General features: G+C 45.7%; 1 protein-coding gene across 2 annotated transcripts in view; it reads left to right on the forward strand.

Annotated features, from left to right (window-relative positions):
* ARHGAP32 (Rho GTPase activating protein 32) overlaps nucleotides 1-17,768 on the forward strand; it is a 243,552-nt gene that overhangs the window by 64,971 nt on the left and 160,813 nt on the right. The window contains exon 1 of one of the 2 annotated variants that reach the window (XM_058856944.1): nucleotides 2,102-2,190. The exons of the other annotated variant lie outside the window; for it this stretch is intronic. The gene's annotated coding sequence lies outside the window, so the exon portion shown is untranslated. Of the gene's footprint in view, nucleotides 1-2,101; nucleotides 2,191-17,768 lie in introns of those variants that run through there. 2 annotated transcript variants of the gene reach the window in all.

The following is a 17,768-nucleotide window of genomic DNA, read 5'->3' on the forward strand; positions in this document are numbered from 1 at the left end:
TGGTTTTGCTTTGGTTCTGTTTTATTCAGCTTGATTGAACACTGTTCACTAGGAGTTGTGGAACTGGGTTTTAGCCTCACTCCTTTAAGCAGAACTTTTATCTTCTATCTGTTCACCTTAGGGTGCAGTATTTTATTGTAGCACACCTGGGTGGAGAATTTCCACAGGGTTTCTCACCTTGTGTTCTCATTCTGTTGGTGCTTTGGGGTCTTGGACCATTGGGGACCTCTGCCCTGGCTCTGTTCCCATCACTTCATGCAAATCCTTCACTTCTCAGTGTGCTTCTGTTTTCTCCTGTCTTGGAATTTGAATTAACTTCCCACTCAAGTCAGAGAGGTCAAGCCGACCAGTTGAGGTTTACAATCCCTGGGATGAATCCACCCAGTATCCCTTGGTCTGTTGTCCCTGGGAGCTGCAAATGAGGTGTCCAGGGGCAGGAAGGGTGTTTAAACAGCTCCTGCAGCCCAGCAGCCACTGATGCAAAATGAAAACAGCTTTTTTTTCCTAAATGGACATGTTATTTCCTATTAAATTTTTCTATCTTTAGGTTATCCCATTCCTGCATGTCTGTTTTGGTGAAACAAATTAAAATTTGCATTGGGAAAGAGGGATTTGGAAAGGATCATTAAGCTTTCTAGGCACAGAACGGGTATAACCTGTTTGACTTTGCTCAACTTTGCCAAGCTTGAATCTTCTCTGTCTCCTGTAAGTGCTGAGCTCATGCTTGGCCTGGCTGTGTCCTTAGGCATCAGGGCTGATGAACGGGGTTATTGTCACTTGGTTATACAGCGTTTAGCAAGCAGCACTGATCCAACCATTACAGACTAAAAAAGAACAGTTATACAGACTGTTGTGTATAATTTGGGGTTGTGCAACCTCTTCTGTTGAATTTTAAACAAAAAGGTGTTGTTTTGGAAATATTTCTGTCTTTCTGCACTCGGTGTCTTGCTGTGTCCAAAAAGCATACAGAATTTCACCCCCTCAAAATCTTCACTCCACTGATAACCCTCAGCATCCTACTGAGTTGAAAGGAGCTATGTGCAAAACCTTTAGATTCCACATGGAGTTTCCATGGGCTGCAGCCAGACACTATCCAGCATTGCTACAAATTCTAGTTTGTACTTTTGAACTTCAGGCAGGAGTAGCAGTGATAACAATACAGAAAAGCTTGGGCCGTTTCACAGAAGTGAGAACAGCTCTGCATTCTGTACCGATACAGAAAGATTAAAATGACTTGATGAAGGTCACACAACAAGCTGATGGCCAAGCCAGGACTGAGGGTCATCCATCATCCAGGCTTTCCTGTTATTTGCTAGATCTCAGTGCCTCGGATGGAGAGCTCATCATCCTCACTCCTGCACTGATGGTCAGTGAAGGATTTCAGTCTTTTAATGGGATCTGAAAGTTGGGTTGTAATAATTATTTCTCATTTCTGGTTTGGTGTATGAACTAGAAATTGTATTAGCAGTTTTTACACAGTTCATTTTCAAACGGGCTGCATAAACAGAGAAATAAATTAAGGCTTGCAAGTCTCCTCTGGGAATGCAGTAAATATTACCCTGTTTTCCAAAAGGAGGAAGCAGAACAGCAAACACATTAATGTGATATATCCAAGGTTAACCAGTTGGCAGAATTGGGAATAATTCCTGCTCATATGATCCTTACTGGTCACTTGTTTAAGTGTTATTTAGGAGTGAGACCATGCAAAGCAGGAGAAAACATCCCTGCTTGAATCCGAAGGACAGGGATGGAGATGCTCAGGACAAGAGGTGCCTTTTCCTCCTGCAGCTGGGAAAGGGTTACAGCTGAAATGCCTGCAGCAGCCTCAGGAAAACATGAATCGGTGCTGCTGAGGAAGGGCAGGGTGGGAGCGCAGACCCGCGAGCTGCATTGTGCTTTTCCTTTCTAAGCACGGGTTTTTGGGGGTTTAAACCCGGGGCTCCGGAGCATCGCGGCGGGGCTGGCGGGGGAGCAGCCCCTGCCGCTGCCTTCCCCCAGCAGCTCCATCCCGCTGCTGCCGGGGCTGTGTGCGTGCTCTGTGTGTGCTCTGTGTGTGCTCTGGCTCTCTGTGTGCCGAGTACGCAACATGGAGGGAGGGACCGGCGCCGCCGCCGCCTTCTCCGGCAGCCGCTTGGCCTCGCTCGCCGCGGGCACCGCCGGAGCCGGGAGCGGCCTCGATGGATCGCACAGGTCAGTGGCGGCCCCAGCCTCGGGACCCTGCTCCGGGACCAGCCTCCCTTCCCCTCCTTTATTCTGACCCTCAGCAATGGCGTGCTGAGGCCGTATCTCCGAGGGATGGAATTGTTTCACACCTGGTCTCAGCCGCCTATGCCTAATAAAAATGTAGAGCGCGATTAAGGAAGGCAAGTGTGGCGTTTCCACCCAGCAAATGCAAGTTCATTTTAATATTTGCTGTATTTTTAAATTCATGTAAATGACAGTGTGTCTTAAATAGTTGAGCGTTTGAATGGAGAAAGGTTAATTGCCTGGTTCAGCCACATTACTGCTGTGTAGCTCTCACCAGCATGGAGAAAGCAGACAAAGTCTAATTTTGCATCCAGTCCTTTTTGTGACAGCAGTTCTTGAGGCATTTTTGGGTAAAGTGTGTAGAATGTGGTTATTAGCATGCCAGTAAATGCTTTTTTTCCTATTAAAAATGTACTGTATCCTGTGCATGGCAGAGAGGAGCACACAGTGTGTACTTTGAAAGCAGCAATAGTCACAAGGGCTCTGTGCTGGGTGTATTTTTTTTCCTTTCTAATGGATAACTAAGATTTGTTGATGGGATACGGGTTTAGGAGCAGTAGTACTGCAGGGCCAGGTTATCATGTGTGTGTTGTTAAAATTCTTGTGGAATGAGGCAGTGCTGATTATCATGAGGGCAAAACATCTCCTTCACCCTGGGCTCCAGTTTGTGCTGTGCCTGATAGAAAGTGTGCTTGGTGCTGCTGCAGTTCAGTTGGGATCTTCTACTTCAGGGCTGGGAATGAATAAATATTTGCTGGTGAGGAAAAAAGGAGGGAGCTATGGATCCAGTATCATTTAAAATTTGCTGTTACCACCTACTTGGGTTACAGATCAAGGCAGTTTTACCACACCAGAAGTTATGTATGAACCAAGGTACCAGAAGCTGGAAGTGTAGGTTCTTTTTTCACTGTTTAACACATTATCAACAAAGTCTTGGTAATTTATGCTGACTCCTCCTACCTCACTTATACTGACAGAAACTGAAGGAGAGTAGCTCACATTAGTACTGCAAAATTTCTTTGAATTTGTCTGTGTTTTATTTTGTCCTTGAAGTATTTATCCTTAGGAAAGTTGCTGCTGGATATCTGCTTGTTGTTTGACTTGGGCACTCTGAGGAAGGTAGTTGGCAATTATTGGAAACAAGAAAAAAAAATTAACTGTGTCTAGTGTGCTAATGCTGAAGGCTTTACACTCCCCAGCTTCCTTTGTCATGGAAAAAGCACAAAATGCAATATATTGGCAATATGTTGTTACCTAAGGATAGAGCCACATGCTTGCCAGAGGGGATTTTGTAAATAGGAACTATAGGATTTGTGTTTGGTGGGAATTCCCTTAGGAATGAAAGCTCTGATATTTGTGAGAAGCTGGCAATGTCAGTATATACAGTATGAGGTTTCTGGCTGAAGACAGATAAAGTTTAGCAGTGGTTTGATGAAATCTGTGCAGTTTTCCTCAGAATGATCTTGCCATCCATGAAGTCTGCAGATTAAATAGATTTTAGTTCTGGCAGTGGCATCCTTTTTTTTTTTTTCTTTTGTCACTTGTGCTGAGAGTCCAGAGTATGACAGAACTCAGGATGAGCTTATTATGGTTGGCTTTCTGAAGGCAGATCTCTTGCTCATGTCCTGCCTTTCAGCACAGAGATAAAATTGGTATTGTTCTTTAGAAGCAAAGCTTGCATTTAACAGGATTATGGGAGTATTTTTAACTTCCTGCTCTCACTCCAGTGCTCCTGATGGATGCTTGGAATGCGGGGAGTTTGCTGGTTATTGCTGTCAAAGTGAATGTGCTGTGCTGATGCAGATTTTCTTGAGGAAAAATACCCTTTTCCAAGTGGCACACTGGAGGGCTGCATAGTCCTTGCCCTACCCATAACAGTGGCTTTGGGGCTGGAGGGAAGAGGGACGGAAAGCAGCAGTGCTGAGCTCATGCCACAGCAGTGCTTGGGAGGATGGGGCAGAGCTGTGGATGTTCCTGAGATGGGGAGCATCTTCTGAGCCAGGCTGGGGGATTGATATTCGGAACTGGTGCTCGGCACAGGCAGCTTGGGATGACTTGGGTGTCACCGCTCACAGCTGAGCTGCCTCTCCTCCTGACCTCTGCATGCCCTCCAGCTCTCAGGCACACAGCTTTCCCAGGCTCTGCCCCCCCGGATGCTTTCCATGGAAAATAAACCTGCATTTTGTCTTATGCAAGGAGGGGACAATTTTATCAGACCCTTAGTGAGCATGTCCTTGGCTCCCCCAGGTCTTTTTGTAACAACCAGTGTAACAGTGTCCTGTGTGATGTATCCTAAAAATACAGAAATAATAATTTAATCCCGCTTTGTTGAGCTTTTTGGTTTCATCTTTCTTTGTGTTGAACCGTGTTTCTCTTTATTATTTGATACTTATGAAAACTTCATGCTCTGGTGTCAGTGACCACAGTTTAATCTTTTGATATTCTGCTCCTGATAGTTGTCATTAAAAGGAATTAAATCCCTTAGTTTTCACCTATGTTGAAAAAAGGAATGTTATTCCCAGCTTCCATTCAATTATCAGCCTGAAGAAAAGAGGGAAAATACCCCACAGAATCCCTGGTGAAATGGAGAAACAAGGTGAGTTTGAAACGGTGAATGTGATGGACAGAAGGCAGGAGAACTGGGATAGGATCTGAGCTTGGATCCTAAATCGTGAGGATAAAGACCAAAGCAGGCAGCTCGTTGGCTGTTGAGTCAGAGCAGGGTAGGCTTCAGTGTCTTCTCATGTAAAAAGGAAAAACAGGCAGATGTACACCTTTTGTGTGTTTCTTTGGATATTGGGAATAGTGACAGGATGTATGGCAGGGGCTGAGAAGGAGTGGGCATTTTTATAATTCCACCCAGCTCCTTAGGATGGAATTGTGCAGCTACTCAGCTGCTTGCTCTTGCGTATTTGTTGAAGGAGGTTGTGTGTACTGTTTCTGGAGCTTGCAAACATGCCTGAATTGGGGATCCAGAAAGAAGCTGCAGTATAACCCTCAGCACCTGGGTTCATTTCACACTCCCAGCTGCTTCTTTGGCTGATGGGAAGATCCATTGTGATTTAGAGTGGGGATGACAGGAGAGGGAGGGTAGGAATTTGAGCTTTGTATCTTGCTTTAAAGCACCATTTGCATTCCAGCTTCTCTTGCACCCTGAGTTCACTCCTTCTGAGAATGTGATTGTGGAATTAGTTATCCCAGCACCTCTGGAGACACCTTGGAGGTGATGTAACACCTGTTTTTCCATCAGTTGTCTTTCCTTATGCAATCCATGCCTAATCTAGTTTGCTTCCTCCTCTGGGTAAAACAGCAGTAAAAGTGCAATACTTGTTAAAAGATCTGTTCCAGTTTTTCTTCAGTGTGATCTGAGGAACTTTGTAGTGGCAGAGGCCACCCTTGGTTCCAGTGGCTGTACTGGGCAGAGCCAGGCATGCCCAGGAACAGGCTGGATGTGTTGGATCATATGTGTCAGGTTATTGCATTTATAAAGGGTTGGGCCTTGCCCTTCCTGGCAGAAGGTTCCATGCCTGACTAACTCTGGAAGCATCCAGAGGTGACCCAGCATTGCTGCTCCTTGGGTTACAGACTTGCTCCAGGTTCAATCCAAGGCTCCTTGAAGGTCTAAATTCTCCAGTTAATCCATCTTGGGGAAGGACTTCTAACCTGATACTTCCCACAAAGTTAAAGACCAGAAAGCCTTTGTTCATAAGCACTGATGAGAGTTTAAGTCAGCTTCTTGTTTCTTGCTTCAGACCGTTCAAGCTCGGGGCAGTTTTAGCTGGGGGATCCTGTGGCTTTTCTGGAATGAGAGCTGATGTTTTCCTGGACACAGAGCTGATAACGTGGGCAGTGCTGCTGGTGGTTGCTTTCTCCTGGCAGATGGATTTAGTGCAGTGTGCAGCCCTGGTGGGATTTAACCACTCTTGGAAGGGGCAGTTCTGTGGCTGCAACTCTCTGCCAGCTCCGGATCACTGTGTGCATGTCCCTGTTCCAAGTGACACTAATGAACACCAGTGGGCTGTGGTTTCTCCCTTTCATTGTGCGTTAAACAGATTTTCCTACTCACAGCGCTATTGAATAGTCAAGGATTTCTCAAAATTTTCCCCCCAGGGTTTATAAATTAGTGCTCCAAACCTTGTTCAGGACTGGAATGCAGCAGATGAGATTTCAGCCCTTAAGGAGTATTTTAACTGTGCAAAGAGGCTTGGTTCTCTGGCCGCTTGTTTTCATTTGTGTATTACTGAAGGCTTTGTCCTTTTAGAAATGTAACATAACAAGATATCACACAAACCTTTTTCAGAAATAATAAATACAATATTTCCAAGCCTTTTCAGTCTGCTGTTCTCTGTGCATTTTCTCTTACTGATACTTTAGTGGAATAGCTTTGCTTGCTGTATGAGATAAATGTCATTTGTAAATGTGCATTGCATCTCTTTGCAGTGTCACTGTACTGGTTTCTGTCTTGGGAGGGTAAATGTGCTGGGCCAGTGTATGCCATGCTTTTTAAAATATTATTTACATAAAATATCCAACTATTCTAAGTGCATATGCCTACAGTGGCTCTGTAAAATATGTTCATGTTCTAATAAAGATGTGCTGGGAGAAAGCTTCTCACAACGTGAAGTGCATGCAATTGAGAGTCAAAAGGTAAATAAAAAGAGCACTTAATGACTTGGTAATTTTATTTTTTTTTTTTTTTTGTGGTTTCTGATCAAATCTCATAATTTGGAGTGATGAGAAGAGCAACCAGGACAAGATTTTCATGTTTCCCATGATTTTCTACTTTAGCAGAAATTTGAATAGCACCAAGTACCCAGCAAACCCCTTGCTACAGGTGAAATAAGTGGGTTTTGACCTAACAGATTTGATACCAGGTGTTGGATATTTTGGCACTCAACTGTGAGGGTAAAGGCAGTGACTCCTCTTAACACACTTTTGCATAAGCAAAATCTAATGTGAAACCAACTCTTGGTGGTGTCAGCCCAGGGAACAGCCAGAGTGTAGGAGCAGTTCTGAGCCTTTTCTGCAGTTAAATTGGTCTCATTTGGAACACCAAGAGTGGAGCAGACTGGCTGGAGGACTTGCTTAGCCAGAAACAAGGCATGGCTTGTGAAAAATAGAACAAGAAGAGGAAACTACGCTGATGTCTTCATCTTGCAGCGTCTCATCTGATGCTCAGTGATGACAGCGTCCTTTAAGGGGACTTTTCCAGCTCCATGTGGTACCAAGGGAACTGCTTTTGGGCACATATGAAAACACAGATTTTCATGAACTTGGAACCTCTGTTCCCTATTAACGGTGGGGAAAACAAGGCCAACACACACCAGATACCAATTTCAGAGGATGGTCATTCTTAAATCCTGTTATTTGTGGTTGCAAAGAACCATTAAGTTAGTGCCCAGAAGGTTAACCAAAACCGTGTTGACTTTTTTCATGTACATACTAATTTGTTTAGTAATGCCATAGTTGCTCATAGCTTTTTGCAGGAGCAATATAATAAGATTAACAAGGCTCTGATCGCTTCCATATCTGATCCTCAAATCCCCCTGGGAAGCTGTGAAAGTGTCAGAGCTCTGCTGCTCGTGTGTGGGGCCTGCTCTGGCAAAGCCCAGAGTTGTTCTTTATGGGATATGTTAGGATGTGGTTGCTGGGATGATGGAGGAGCTGAGCTTCCATCTGCAGCCTTGGAGCCAGCGTGAGTTTGGGAAACAGAGCAAAGCTGCTGAGGCTGCCAGCCAGGGGTTCATTATTGGAAAGAAAAGACAAACGCCCCCTCCTTCCCCCTGCTGGACTCAGGAGATGGAAGCAAGTTTCATACAGAGATAATTATGCTACTGGAAAAACTGCTGTGACAGCTCCCAGCACCACAAGTGTGCTCCCCACCTCTTGTGGGGAAAAAGCCATGTTAGATGTACCAGTTCCTTCCGTATCCTCCCAGTTAATGTGGTGTACAGGCATAGTGTTGTCCTGGAGCACTTGGAACTTCCTTACCTCCTCGCCTTAGCTTTTCTTACCAGCTTCATCCTAAAGAAGTTTGCTGTTTCTAATGAAGTTTGTTGTTTTAAAATTACACACTTCATGGTCATGTTTAAGAATGCAGATAGACACCTGAATTATATTTTCCCCTGCTTATAAAAACATCCATGCTTCTGAGTGCAAAACAGGAAGTTTTTTCCTTAAAGCAGAACCAAAATGAAGAAGGAGAACTCTCCCAGTATCTGTGTGCTTATATGTGTATATATATATGCATATATATAAGCAGCACAGAATGAACCAAGACTCGAGCTGAGTATTGATTCTGAAGCTGTGTTCTGCTCCTTGGCTTTGATTATGCAGTGTTTTTAGCCTTGCTGAGGTGATAACAGTTCTGTCCCATACTTCATGGAAACCTGTCTGAATCTCTGTGTTAGATCTCCCTGGACATGGCCCCAGCTTACTGCCCTTTCTGTGCAAAGTCCATGCCTCGTTTTTAAATTAATTTCTCCCAGTTTCCCAGTGGTGTCTCTGCAGTTGACAAAAAAAGCTTTTCCTTAGTTCTGGAGTGGTAGAACTTTGGTGGGGATGTTGTTTCTTCCGTTGTGTGCAGGACTGGTGACTTGCAGAAATAATACAGCTTTTCTCCACTCTCCAGTGTTAACAAACATTGGAGACATACGAATCACACAAAAACCTTTTCTCCAGCAAACGGCCCTGGGTTTGAGCACATTCTCCCTTTTCAGTGCTTGACCACACATGGAACTTCTCAGGAGTGGCTGCTCACAAATAATTCCAGATGCCGAAAAGAGCCTGAATACAGTGTTCTGTTTTGTATGGATCCTGTTTGTGCTGACCTTTTCCAATCCCTTTTCTTGCTTTTTAGGCTGAGGATCACCTCTTTGCTCCTTTAGGATACATATCCAAGACACTTTCAAATCTCAAAATTCAGACAAAAGGCAAAACTCCTTTTTTTTGTTCTGTTCTCTCCATTCCATATGTGCTGGTAGACAGAAGGTGCTTGGCTGCTGCTGTCATTGTCCCTTTAGCAAGAATTGTGGGATTTGCAGGATCTGCACAGCTGTTGGGTGTGCAGACAACGTAAATCCTGGTCTTGGCTTTGCCTGCTTATGAATTTCAGGAGACAACTTTATTCATCTGAGAATTTGTTACTCAGTTCAGTGCTCAAGTTGGAATCATTGGCAAGAGAAGATTTGAGCCACTTGGCCACAGGACTGTGAACATAAAGATTTCCCTTCCAGGGCTGTTGAATTCAGCTCCTTGATTCTCATTTTCCTCATTTCTCATGTCTCATTTGGCAGGGGAATGTCAGAGCAAGAATAGTTACGAATGCTGTGAATTAGTTTCAGATAAGCCAGTGTGCATTCAGCGAGCAGTGGAATTTGTGCTTGACTGTGCTGCCACGGGAACAGCCAGGAAAGGCCCACAAAGGCAGGCCTGGGAATGCTCAGGCCCTGCTGGACCCTGTGAGGAGCAGCAGGAGCAGCAGGAGCAGCAGGGGCAGCAGGAGCAGCAGGAGGGGCAGCAGGGGCAGCAGGGGCAGCAGGAGCAGCAGGGGCAGCAGGGGCAGCAGGAGCAGCAGGGGCAGCAGGAGCAGCAGGGGCAGCAGGGGCAGCAGGAGCAGCAGGAGCAGGAGCAGCAGGGGCAGCAGGGGCAGCAGGGGCAGCAGGAGCAGCAGGGGCAGCAGGAGCAGCAGGGGCAGCAGGGGCAGCAGGAGCAGCAGGAGCAGGAGCAGCAGGGGCAGCAGGAGCAGCAGGGGCAGCAGGAGCAGCAGGGGCAGCAGGAGCAGCAGGGGCAGCAGGAGCAGCAGGGGCAGCAGGAGCAGCAGGAGCAGCAGGAGCAGCAGGAGCAGCAGGGGCAGCAGGAGCAGCAGGGGCAGCAGGAGCAGCAGGGGCAGCAGGAGCAGCAGGAGCAGCAGCAGGGGCAGCAGGAGCAGCAGGAGCAGGAGCAGCAGGAGCAGCAGCAGGAGCAGCAGGGACAGCAGGAGCAGCAGGGGCAGCAGGAGCAGCAGGGGCAGCAGGGGCAGCAGGGGCAGCAGGGGCAGCAGGGGCAGCAGGAGCAGCAGGGGCAGCAGGGGCAGCAGGGGCAGCAGGGGCAGGGATGGCAGCTGCAATCAGCTGCTCCTGCTCCTGGTGCTGAGCCCTGCCAGCACAGAGCCCCGAGCACTCAGCACTGGCTGCAGGCACAAAGGGCTCCAGCGAAGGCCTTTAAACCTGCTGCTGTGAAGGTGAGTTTTGTGTGGCTTCAGAAAGAAAGCCAGGTTAGTTTGCAGGCAGAGGAGCCAGAAGGGAGTGTATTTGTGCAGAATGAATGGTTCCATGGGTTATCAATAGCTCTGCTCCCTGTGCTCTAGCACCAATGTGCTTCAGAACAACTCCTGCTTCCTGGAGAGCAACCCTTTGAGAGAGTGTGGTACCACTTAGGGATTTAACCACGCACTTTCCCTCTGGATTCTGTGGAGACAGGTTTAATGACACATGAGGAATGCTCTATAATTGCAGATTTCGGTGGCTTTAGAACAATGGTGGAAGTACAGCCTGCTGGTTCATGGGGTGGGAACCTCCTCCTGGGCCTTTGCAGCACTTTCTGCTCCTTTCAGCAGTAGGAAGGGTGTAAAATGATGTACTTGGGTGCTACCACCACCTAGCTGTGATGGCAAATTGCTGGAAATCATTACTGAAAGGGGAAAAGTTTAAGCTGACTTGGTAAACTGTTTGTCAGGGTTTTATTTGACTCTCTTCATCCCTTATAAACTTACCTCATCACACCCTGTGAACTCTGCTTTTCACACTTCATAAACCATCATGGCAGAAATTAACAACAGAAAATTCCAGTGTATTTTCAGTTGTGAGTTTTCTTTGTGTTCAGTCCTCAGATTTTGTACAGTAGGGTTAATTCTCCTAGCAAATAACACAACCAAGCATCAGAAGGGAAAAAGTATCTGGAATTATATGAGGCAATAGTGTATTTTCTATTCTTCCTTCACAAGTGCTGCATTGGCAGATCTGACTGGTTTTTGGAGAAGCTGTTAGATCAAGGAATGAGATAAAGCTGGGTGAAACAAGGGCCTATCTCAAAGCTGCCATGCAATGCTGTTGGGAGAATGCAGTACCTTTGGGATGGACTAAAAATTACTAAAATTATGTGTATAGGCAAGAGTAGAGTGAAAAAGATAAAATGCAGTTGCATATATTGCATCTCCTTCCTTTCCTTTTCCCTTTACCCCTTCCTGCTTCCCTCCTGAAATGGAAAACAAGTCCCTGAGTAGAAGCAGTATAGATTTCTCCTTCATGTACTTACTTGGTTTTTCTAGTGCAGTGAACTGACCTTTTTAAGTTTGCACTTGTGCCTGAAATTTGTTTGATTAAAACACATCCCTGTCATCTCCCAGGGAGGGTTTTGGCTTTCCCTCCGTCCATTGATGTTGAATTTCCTCTGCCCAAGGTCTGTCACCACCTCAGGGGGAGAGGAGCGGAGGGTTCCTGTGGCCCAGCACTGACTCCTGGCTCTGAGCCTGAGCAGAGGGAGCAAAACACTTTATTTCTGCACCCAAGGACTCATTTTAAAGAAATGCTCAGTGACTTGTCATCTGTAGAAGGATGAACCCTCAGCATTTAAAAAACAGCAATCAAGTTACTGGAGATCACGTCTGACTTTAAAAATGATGCCTTTCAAGGTATGCTTTGATTATAATTTTATTTGCCCTCCAGTTTGAGCTTTTCAGTGCAAGATGGGTCATGCTGTTCACCTTTCCTCCACAAGATAATTCAGTAATTATACTGAAAACTGAGAATATTTCATCACTGTTTGACTCCATGACTGGAGCTTTGAAAATATGAAATGCTGAGAGACTTCCAGTGAAATGGGGAGAAATTCTAATACTGTTTTAATGTACTTATAATTCAAGGGCATGGCCAGTCCAGAGAACATATGTACAGGTCTTATAAGTCCTGGGGGTTGGTAAAAATATTTCCCCATTTCTCCTCAGCTCCTTGAAAAGCAGCAGCAGGACATTATTTCTGCATGCGTATTGTGAAATGTGCACACACTTCTTGTTCTCTTCAGAGGGGATTTAAAATACAGCTTCACACAGAATTGTGAGGTTCTGTGGCAGCATCTCCTGTTCTGTGTAGGGCTTTATAAATAGTTGCAGAGGTCGAGCAGGTAACCTCATCTTCCCTTCTGCCTGGGTCAAGAAGGAGTTCCAGGTACTGGAAGAAGCACTGGGATGATGTTCCCTGCCTTGTGGGGTTATTCTGTGCTTCCCACAGGGAAATTACAGTAACCTGGATCTGTGGTTTTTTATTATTTTTGTGCATCCTCTTGAAATAACTGAAGTACCACCTTGACTTTGGAGTGTGTAACATGTTTCACGAACTCCACAGTGACACTGCGAGAAAAGGTGCTGCTCTGCCTGATGCAGACTTTTAAAATGAGATTTTGGATCTGATTACAGCTAACAAGGAATAGACATTGGATATGGCATTGGAAACAGACACCACTGAGATATAAAACCCTTGCTGCTGCACACATGGATGTTTAATTAGTACCTGGTCCCTTTCTGAATCATGATGTGCCTCTGTTAGGGAACATTTTTGACAGATCCCCAGTGGCTCATAAAAGAGCAGAAGGTAAGGTTTTTGGCCCATTCTCTCTTGTGCAGACACAGAATTTCCTTGGTGCCTGCTAAGGACAAAGCAAAGTCTGGGTGCAAAGAAACAGGAAGGCTCATAGGAAATAACCTCAGACTGCTGCTTCCTGGTAAAAAAGAGTTGTGCATTTATGGATGAAATGGATGCTGTGGTGTTGGATGGAGTTTGAAGATGTCACCTGCTGAGCTCTCTGTGCTCCAGCCCCTTTGGCTGTCAAGTCGTGTGGAGAGCTCTGGCCAGAGTGTTGAGATTACTGCAGTAGCTGGAGCTTTAGGGTTGTTTTGTCATCATCCATTGGGTTCTGGAAGTGCTGATCAGCAGGGAGCTCAGTCACCTGTGCAGCACAGGGAACAAACAGGAAATACTGGTTTGGGAAGAAGCTTTCCTGTGTTTAGCACTGTTAGAGAGGGGAAAATTAAAGCAGAAACTGCAGGTCCTTCTGGATACTTATCGTTTGCCCACTCTTGATTTTACCTTTGCACGTGTATTTCTTGAAAATTGGGATACAGCTCTCTTGGGAGAAAGAAGGAATTCAAAGGAAGTTCAGAGTATTATATAATTCAGAGTATGTGTGTACTCTGATGGGGTGAAATATTCTTGTTTTTGTTGGTGCCATAAAGTATTTATGAGGCTACTGATGCCTTGTCTCTCCTTTACCAAACATTTCCCCTTTCCCCACTATCCTAAAACACTCCCTAAGTCAGTAAATCAGAGAACAGCACCCACTGATGTTTGACACTTTCTGTGCCAACAGAACAGGAAGGGAAAAGAAGCACACCAAGAGATACCTTTTGCCACTGTCATGAACCTTAGAACTTCATAAAAATGATGCTTTTGCTACTTGAGTGTGCTAACAGAAATGAATTGACCCTGACTGGCTCTATGTGGAGTAATGAGAGTGTGGCAGCATGTCAGGGGAAGACAGACATCAGGTCTGAGAGAGGGGTTGCTTCCCTGTTTTCTGTCACCATTCCCAGCTGTGTTGCTTTGTGTGTGAATGGTTGGTGCTGGCTGTTTGTGGGAGCTGGGAAAGTGGGAAGTGTTGGCATGGTGTGAGTGTGGTCTTAGCAAGAAGCTTCATGTGCAGACACATTTTGTGTATAAGGAAATCTTCTCTTCCAACTGTACACTGGATCTGTTTGCAGGGGAATATAAAATAATGTTATTTGTAGAGAACATATTTAATTACTGCTGCTTTATTTACAATAAAACAAGTGTGTTGAAAGCTTTAATTACATAATGGGAATACATAAATATATCAATCTCCATTCAAGAGCCAAAAGGTTTGTCTTTTTCAGTAACCATGCTCTCTCCTGTGGGACTTCCATGACATAATGAGAGGCATCAGGTCTGGGTTGTGTTGCCTGCTCAGTTACTGCATGAAAAATAAAGCAGAGCAAGCTTGAAGAGGTCACTTACATAGCTTAGAGATCACTTAGGTTTTGCTTGAAGGACTTTCATGGTTAAATTGAAGATCCTGGAGTGCCAGAAGAAGGGGCAATAGCTTCCCACTGCTGAGGGCAGGGTTGGATGGGATTTTGGAGAGAAATTGTTCCCTGTGAGGGTTCTGAGGCCCTGGGACAGGGTACTCAGAGAAGCTGTGGCTGCCTCATCCCTGGAAGTGTCCAAGGCCAGGGCTTGGAGCAGTCTGGGATAGTGGAAGGTGTCCCTGTCTGTGGCAGGGGTTGGCACTCAACCTGTTTTGTGTCTCCATGGTTTATTAGGTGTTTTTCCAAATAAGGAAAAAATATTTTTAAAAGCCCACCCCAATTTCTGCTTAAAGTTTGCAGAGAACAATTCAGTGAGCTAGTTTGAATCTGGGAATGAAAAACCTCAGAGGATGGAAGGAGCTGTGGCTTGGGCTGTCACATGGAATAGAGTCTCATTCTGTGAAGTGCCTGGGAGCAGAGAGGGAGACACCGATCACCGAGTCACATCCCTGTGGGAAGCCACCAGCCCCATTCTGGGGAGAGCAGGGAGAGGAGCCTGGCATGGGAATGAACTTCTCATGAACTGAGAGGGACTCAGCTCCTGGATCATTCAGATTTCCAACAGCCACATCATGGCCTTAGGAAATCCCAATCCTCTTTGGTAGCAGATTTAGGGGTGGTTACAGGCTCATTTTTGTTGCACTGGGCTTTTCCCTGCTCTGATGATAAGAGACACTCTTTTTTCTGACCATTCCAACAGCGTGTACATTATGTGGGAGCAAGGAGCAGGTGCTTTTCTGGGATGGTTCATTACCTGTTCTGTGGCTCTGTAAGCCACATCCTCACCAGGAGTCTTTGGAAGTGCTGCTGTCAGGCTGCTCTGTTGACTGAGGCTGCATTGTATCTTGTAATTTTACTCCTTTGTCCACTATATTTTTATTTTTACCTATTTTCTCACAGCTTTCTCTTTTTGCAGAGTTATTAATTATGCACTAAAAAGCCTCTGTAAGTGTCAGTTCTAAAATGATCCTGGTTACTGAGAGAGGGAGGAAGAGGCTGGGTGAGCACTGTTTAATGCCTTTTTCCTGGGCACTGAGATAAATATGTGCTGCTTTCAGCAAGATCTCATTGCTTGGGAAGGGCAGTAGCCCAGTCACTTCATTATTCTGCTGCTCTGCACAAGTGCCAGTGGAATAGAGATGCTTTCATTTTCCAGATGACCCTTTGGGTGCTTGAGACAAATGTTTTCAAAAGCTGCTCCACACTTTCTTTTTTTGGTTGTTTTTTTTTTCCTTGTCAAAGTGACAAAGCTGTAAATCCCTTCATCACTTTCTTTAGCACATGACACCTGCAACCTTTCTGAATGCCTTCAAAATAATGGACAGTGTGCTTTCACTGGTTGGTACTTAACCAAATCATTAAGGCTTTATTTGTCTGTATATTTGTTTTCCCAAGAGGGTATTTTATTACTGACAGCATGAGTCAGGACAATTGAAGGTTGCAGTGAAATATTCCAGCCTCTACTGTGATGCAACTGGAATGAAGTGTTACCTTAGTCATACTGAAAATAAAAAATTCATGTACCGTATACTTCCTTAGCCCTTCCCAGCATCTCCTTCCCCCAAAGCACAGCGTTTTGAGAGCTCCTGGGAGGTGGAATGTTGTTCCTCAGCATTTGTGTGCAAACAGGTTGTCAGCATGGGTTAAAAAAGTGTCCATGGCCATGTTTTATGGAAACAAGGCTTTTATGGAGGACACACAGCAGCTGGCACTCTTGGGTTTTATTCCAGGCTTCACTGACTAAGGCAATACTGAGGCTTCTTGTGCATTATTTACACCATTTTTAAAGGAGTAACAAAAATAGCTGTTTTACAGGAACATTTTGACTTAATTGTGAAGAGCTGCATGGGTCAAGTAGAAAAATTGCTTTAGGGAAATATTTTATTTTATTCCTGTTGGTCTTTTGAAAGAGGGTTGAAAGGGGTGGGTTGTATTTTCATCAGGATTGTCCTTGTTCATCCCAACCACTCGAGTCCTCTGAGCTGTGCCCGAGGTGCTGGGGGGCTGGATGTTGACACAGATGTCAGGAGGATGTTGCAGATGTTGTGACTGTGCTCAGGATGGCTTCCTGTTTTCAACTGTAACTGGTTGAGATACACCAGGCCAGGGTCCCCCTTGATCCCTCCCTGCCAGCTCTTCTAACACACCTAATTCAGTGTGCCAGTCCTGAAGCCCCAGCTTTCCTTGCCTTGCAGGGGTTAATTTTCTCAGTAGTTTTCACAGCTTCTGTTGGCTATCAGGGGTGGTGTGATGGTAAAGGAGAACATTTAGAGTATAATTCCTAGTGCTGTTACCTTTCAGCTGCCCTTTTCTCCCCTCCCCTCCCCTCTGATTTTATAGTTCCCTGCTCCAGCCAACACAGTTTGTCATTCTGCTGCACAGAGGAGTTGTTGGCATCTTCTCCTCTTTTATTACGCTGGTGCAGAAGCAGAATGGTGGCAGAGATGCAAAATTGACACCAGTGGAACCAGGCCAGTTGAGATTCAAAAGGCAGAGATAAGACACTGCACTTTTCAAGGGATTGAGTTTGCCAGGGAGAAATGATGGAAAGGAATTGCAGTTACCTGATACCTCTTCTTTCTCCTCCTGCCTTGCAGAGCACATGAGCATCTGCTCAAATGTCACTGAATGTCACCTGGCTCGGGCCAGGCAGGCGCCCAGTGCCTTGGGGTCTCTCTGGACTCCAGACTGAAGGGACAGCAGTTTGGTAATTTGGGAGGGAGGAGGATTAAATGTTCTTGAAAAGCTATTTGCATAAAGGTTTGCAAAGGAGAGTAGAAGTGAGATGTTGAAACTCAGCAGTGAAATCTGCACAGATTGTCTCGCTCATCCATGTGGTTGGAGCATGTTATCTCTATTTAAACAGATTACATTTAATCTTACCATTCCAGGAGGAGCTGCTCAAGAGTCATGGCAGAGCTCTCCTGGAAAGCTCTGCTGGAGAAACAGGAGGTGGACAGGCGGACAACCAAGGAGGTGCAGGGATGCTCTGTCACCTTCCCATCCTGACTGCATTCCTGGGCCTGGCAGGGCTGCAGGCTGACTCTCCTGCATTGCCACACTCCTGCTCCCTTCCCTGACTTCCTCAGGCTGGCATTCTGTCTGCTCTATCCTTTCCTGACTTCTGGCTGGGCTGTAGCTTCCTCTCACGTTGCTCACCAAGAGAAGTACCTCTGCAGCAAGCCTGGCAGGTGCTGGAAGGCAGGGGTTAAAGCCAGGCTTTGTGCTTCTCTGCCTGCTCAGGTGTGCTGGGAGGGATCCAAACTGGGGAACAGGAGACAGTTCTGAGCACACAGGCAGAATTCCAGCCTGGGAACCCTGCTTCTGTCTCTTTATTACTTTACTTACTTTTTTATGGTACCTGTCCTTATTGAAAAGACTTTCC

Source organism: Poecile atricapillus, chromosome 25 (genome assembly GCF_030490865.1).
Source record: "Poecile atricapillus isolate bPoeAtr1 chromosome 25, bPoeAtr1.hap1, whole genome shotgun sequence".
Lineage (NCBI taxonomy): Eukaryota > Metazoa > Chordata > Aves > Passeriformes > Paridae > Poecile > Poecile atricapillus.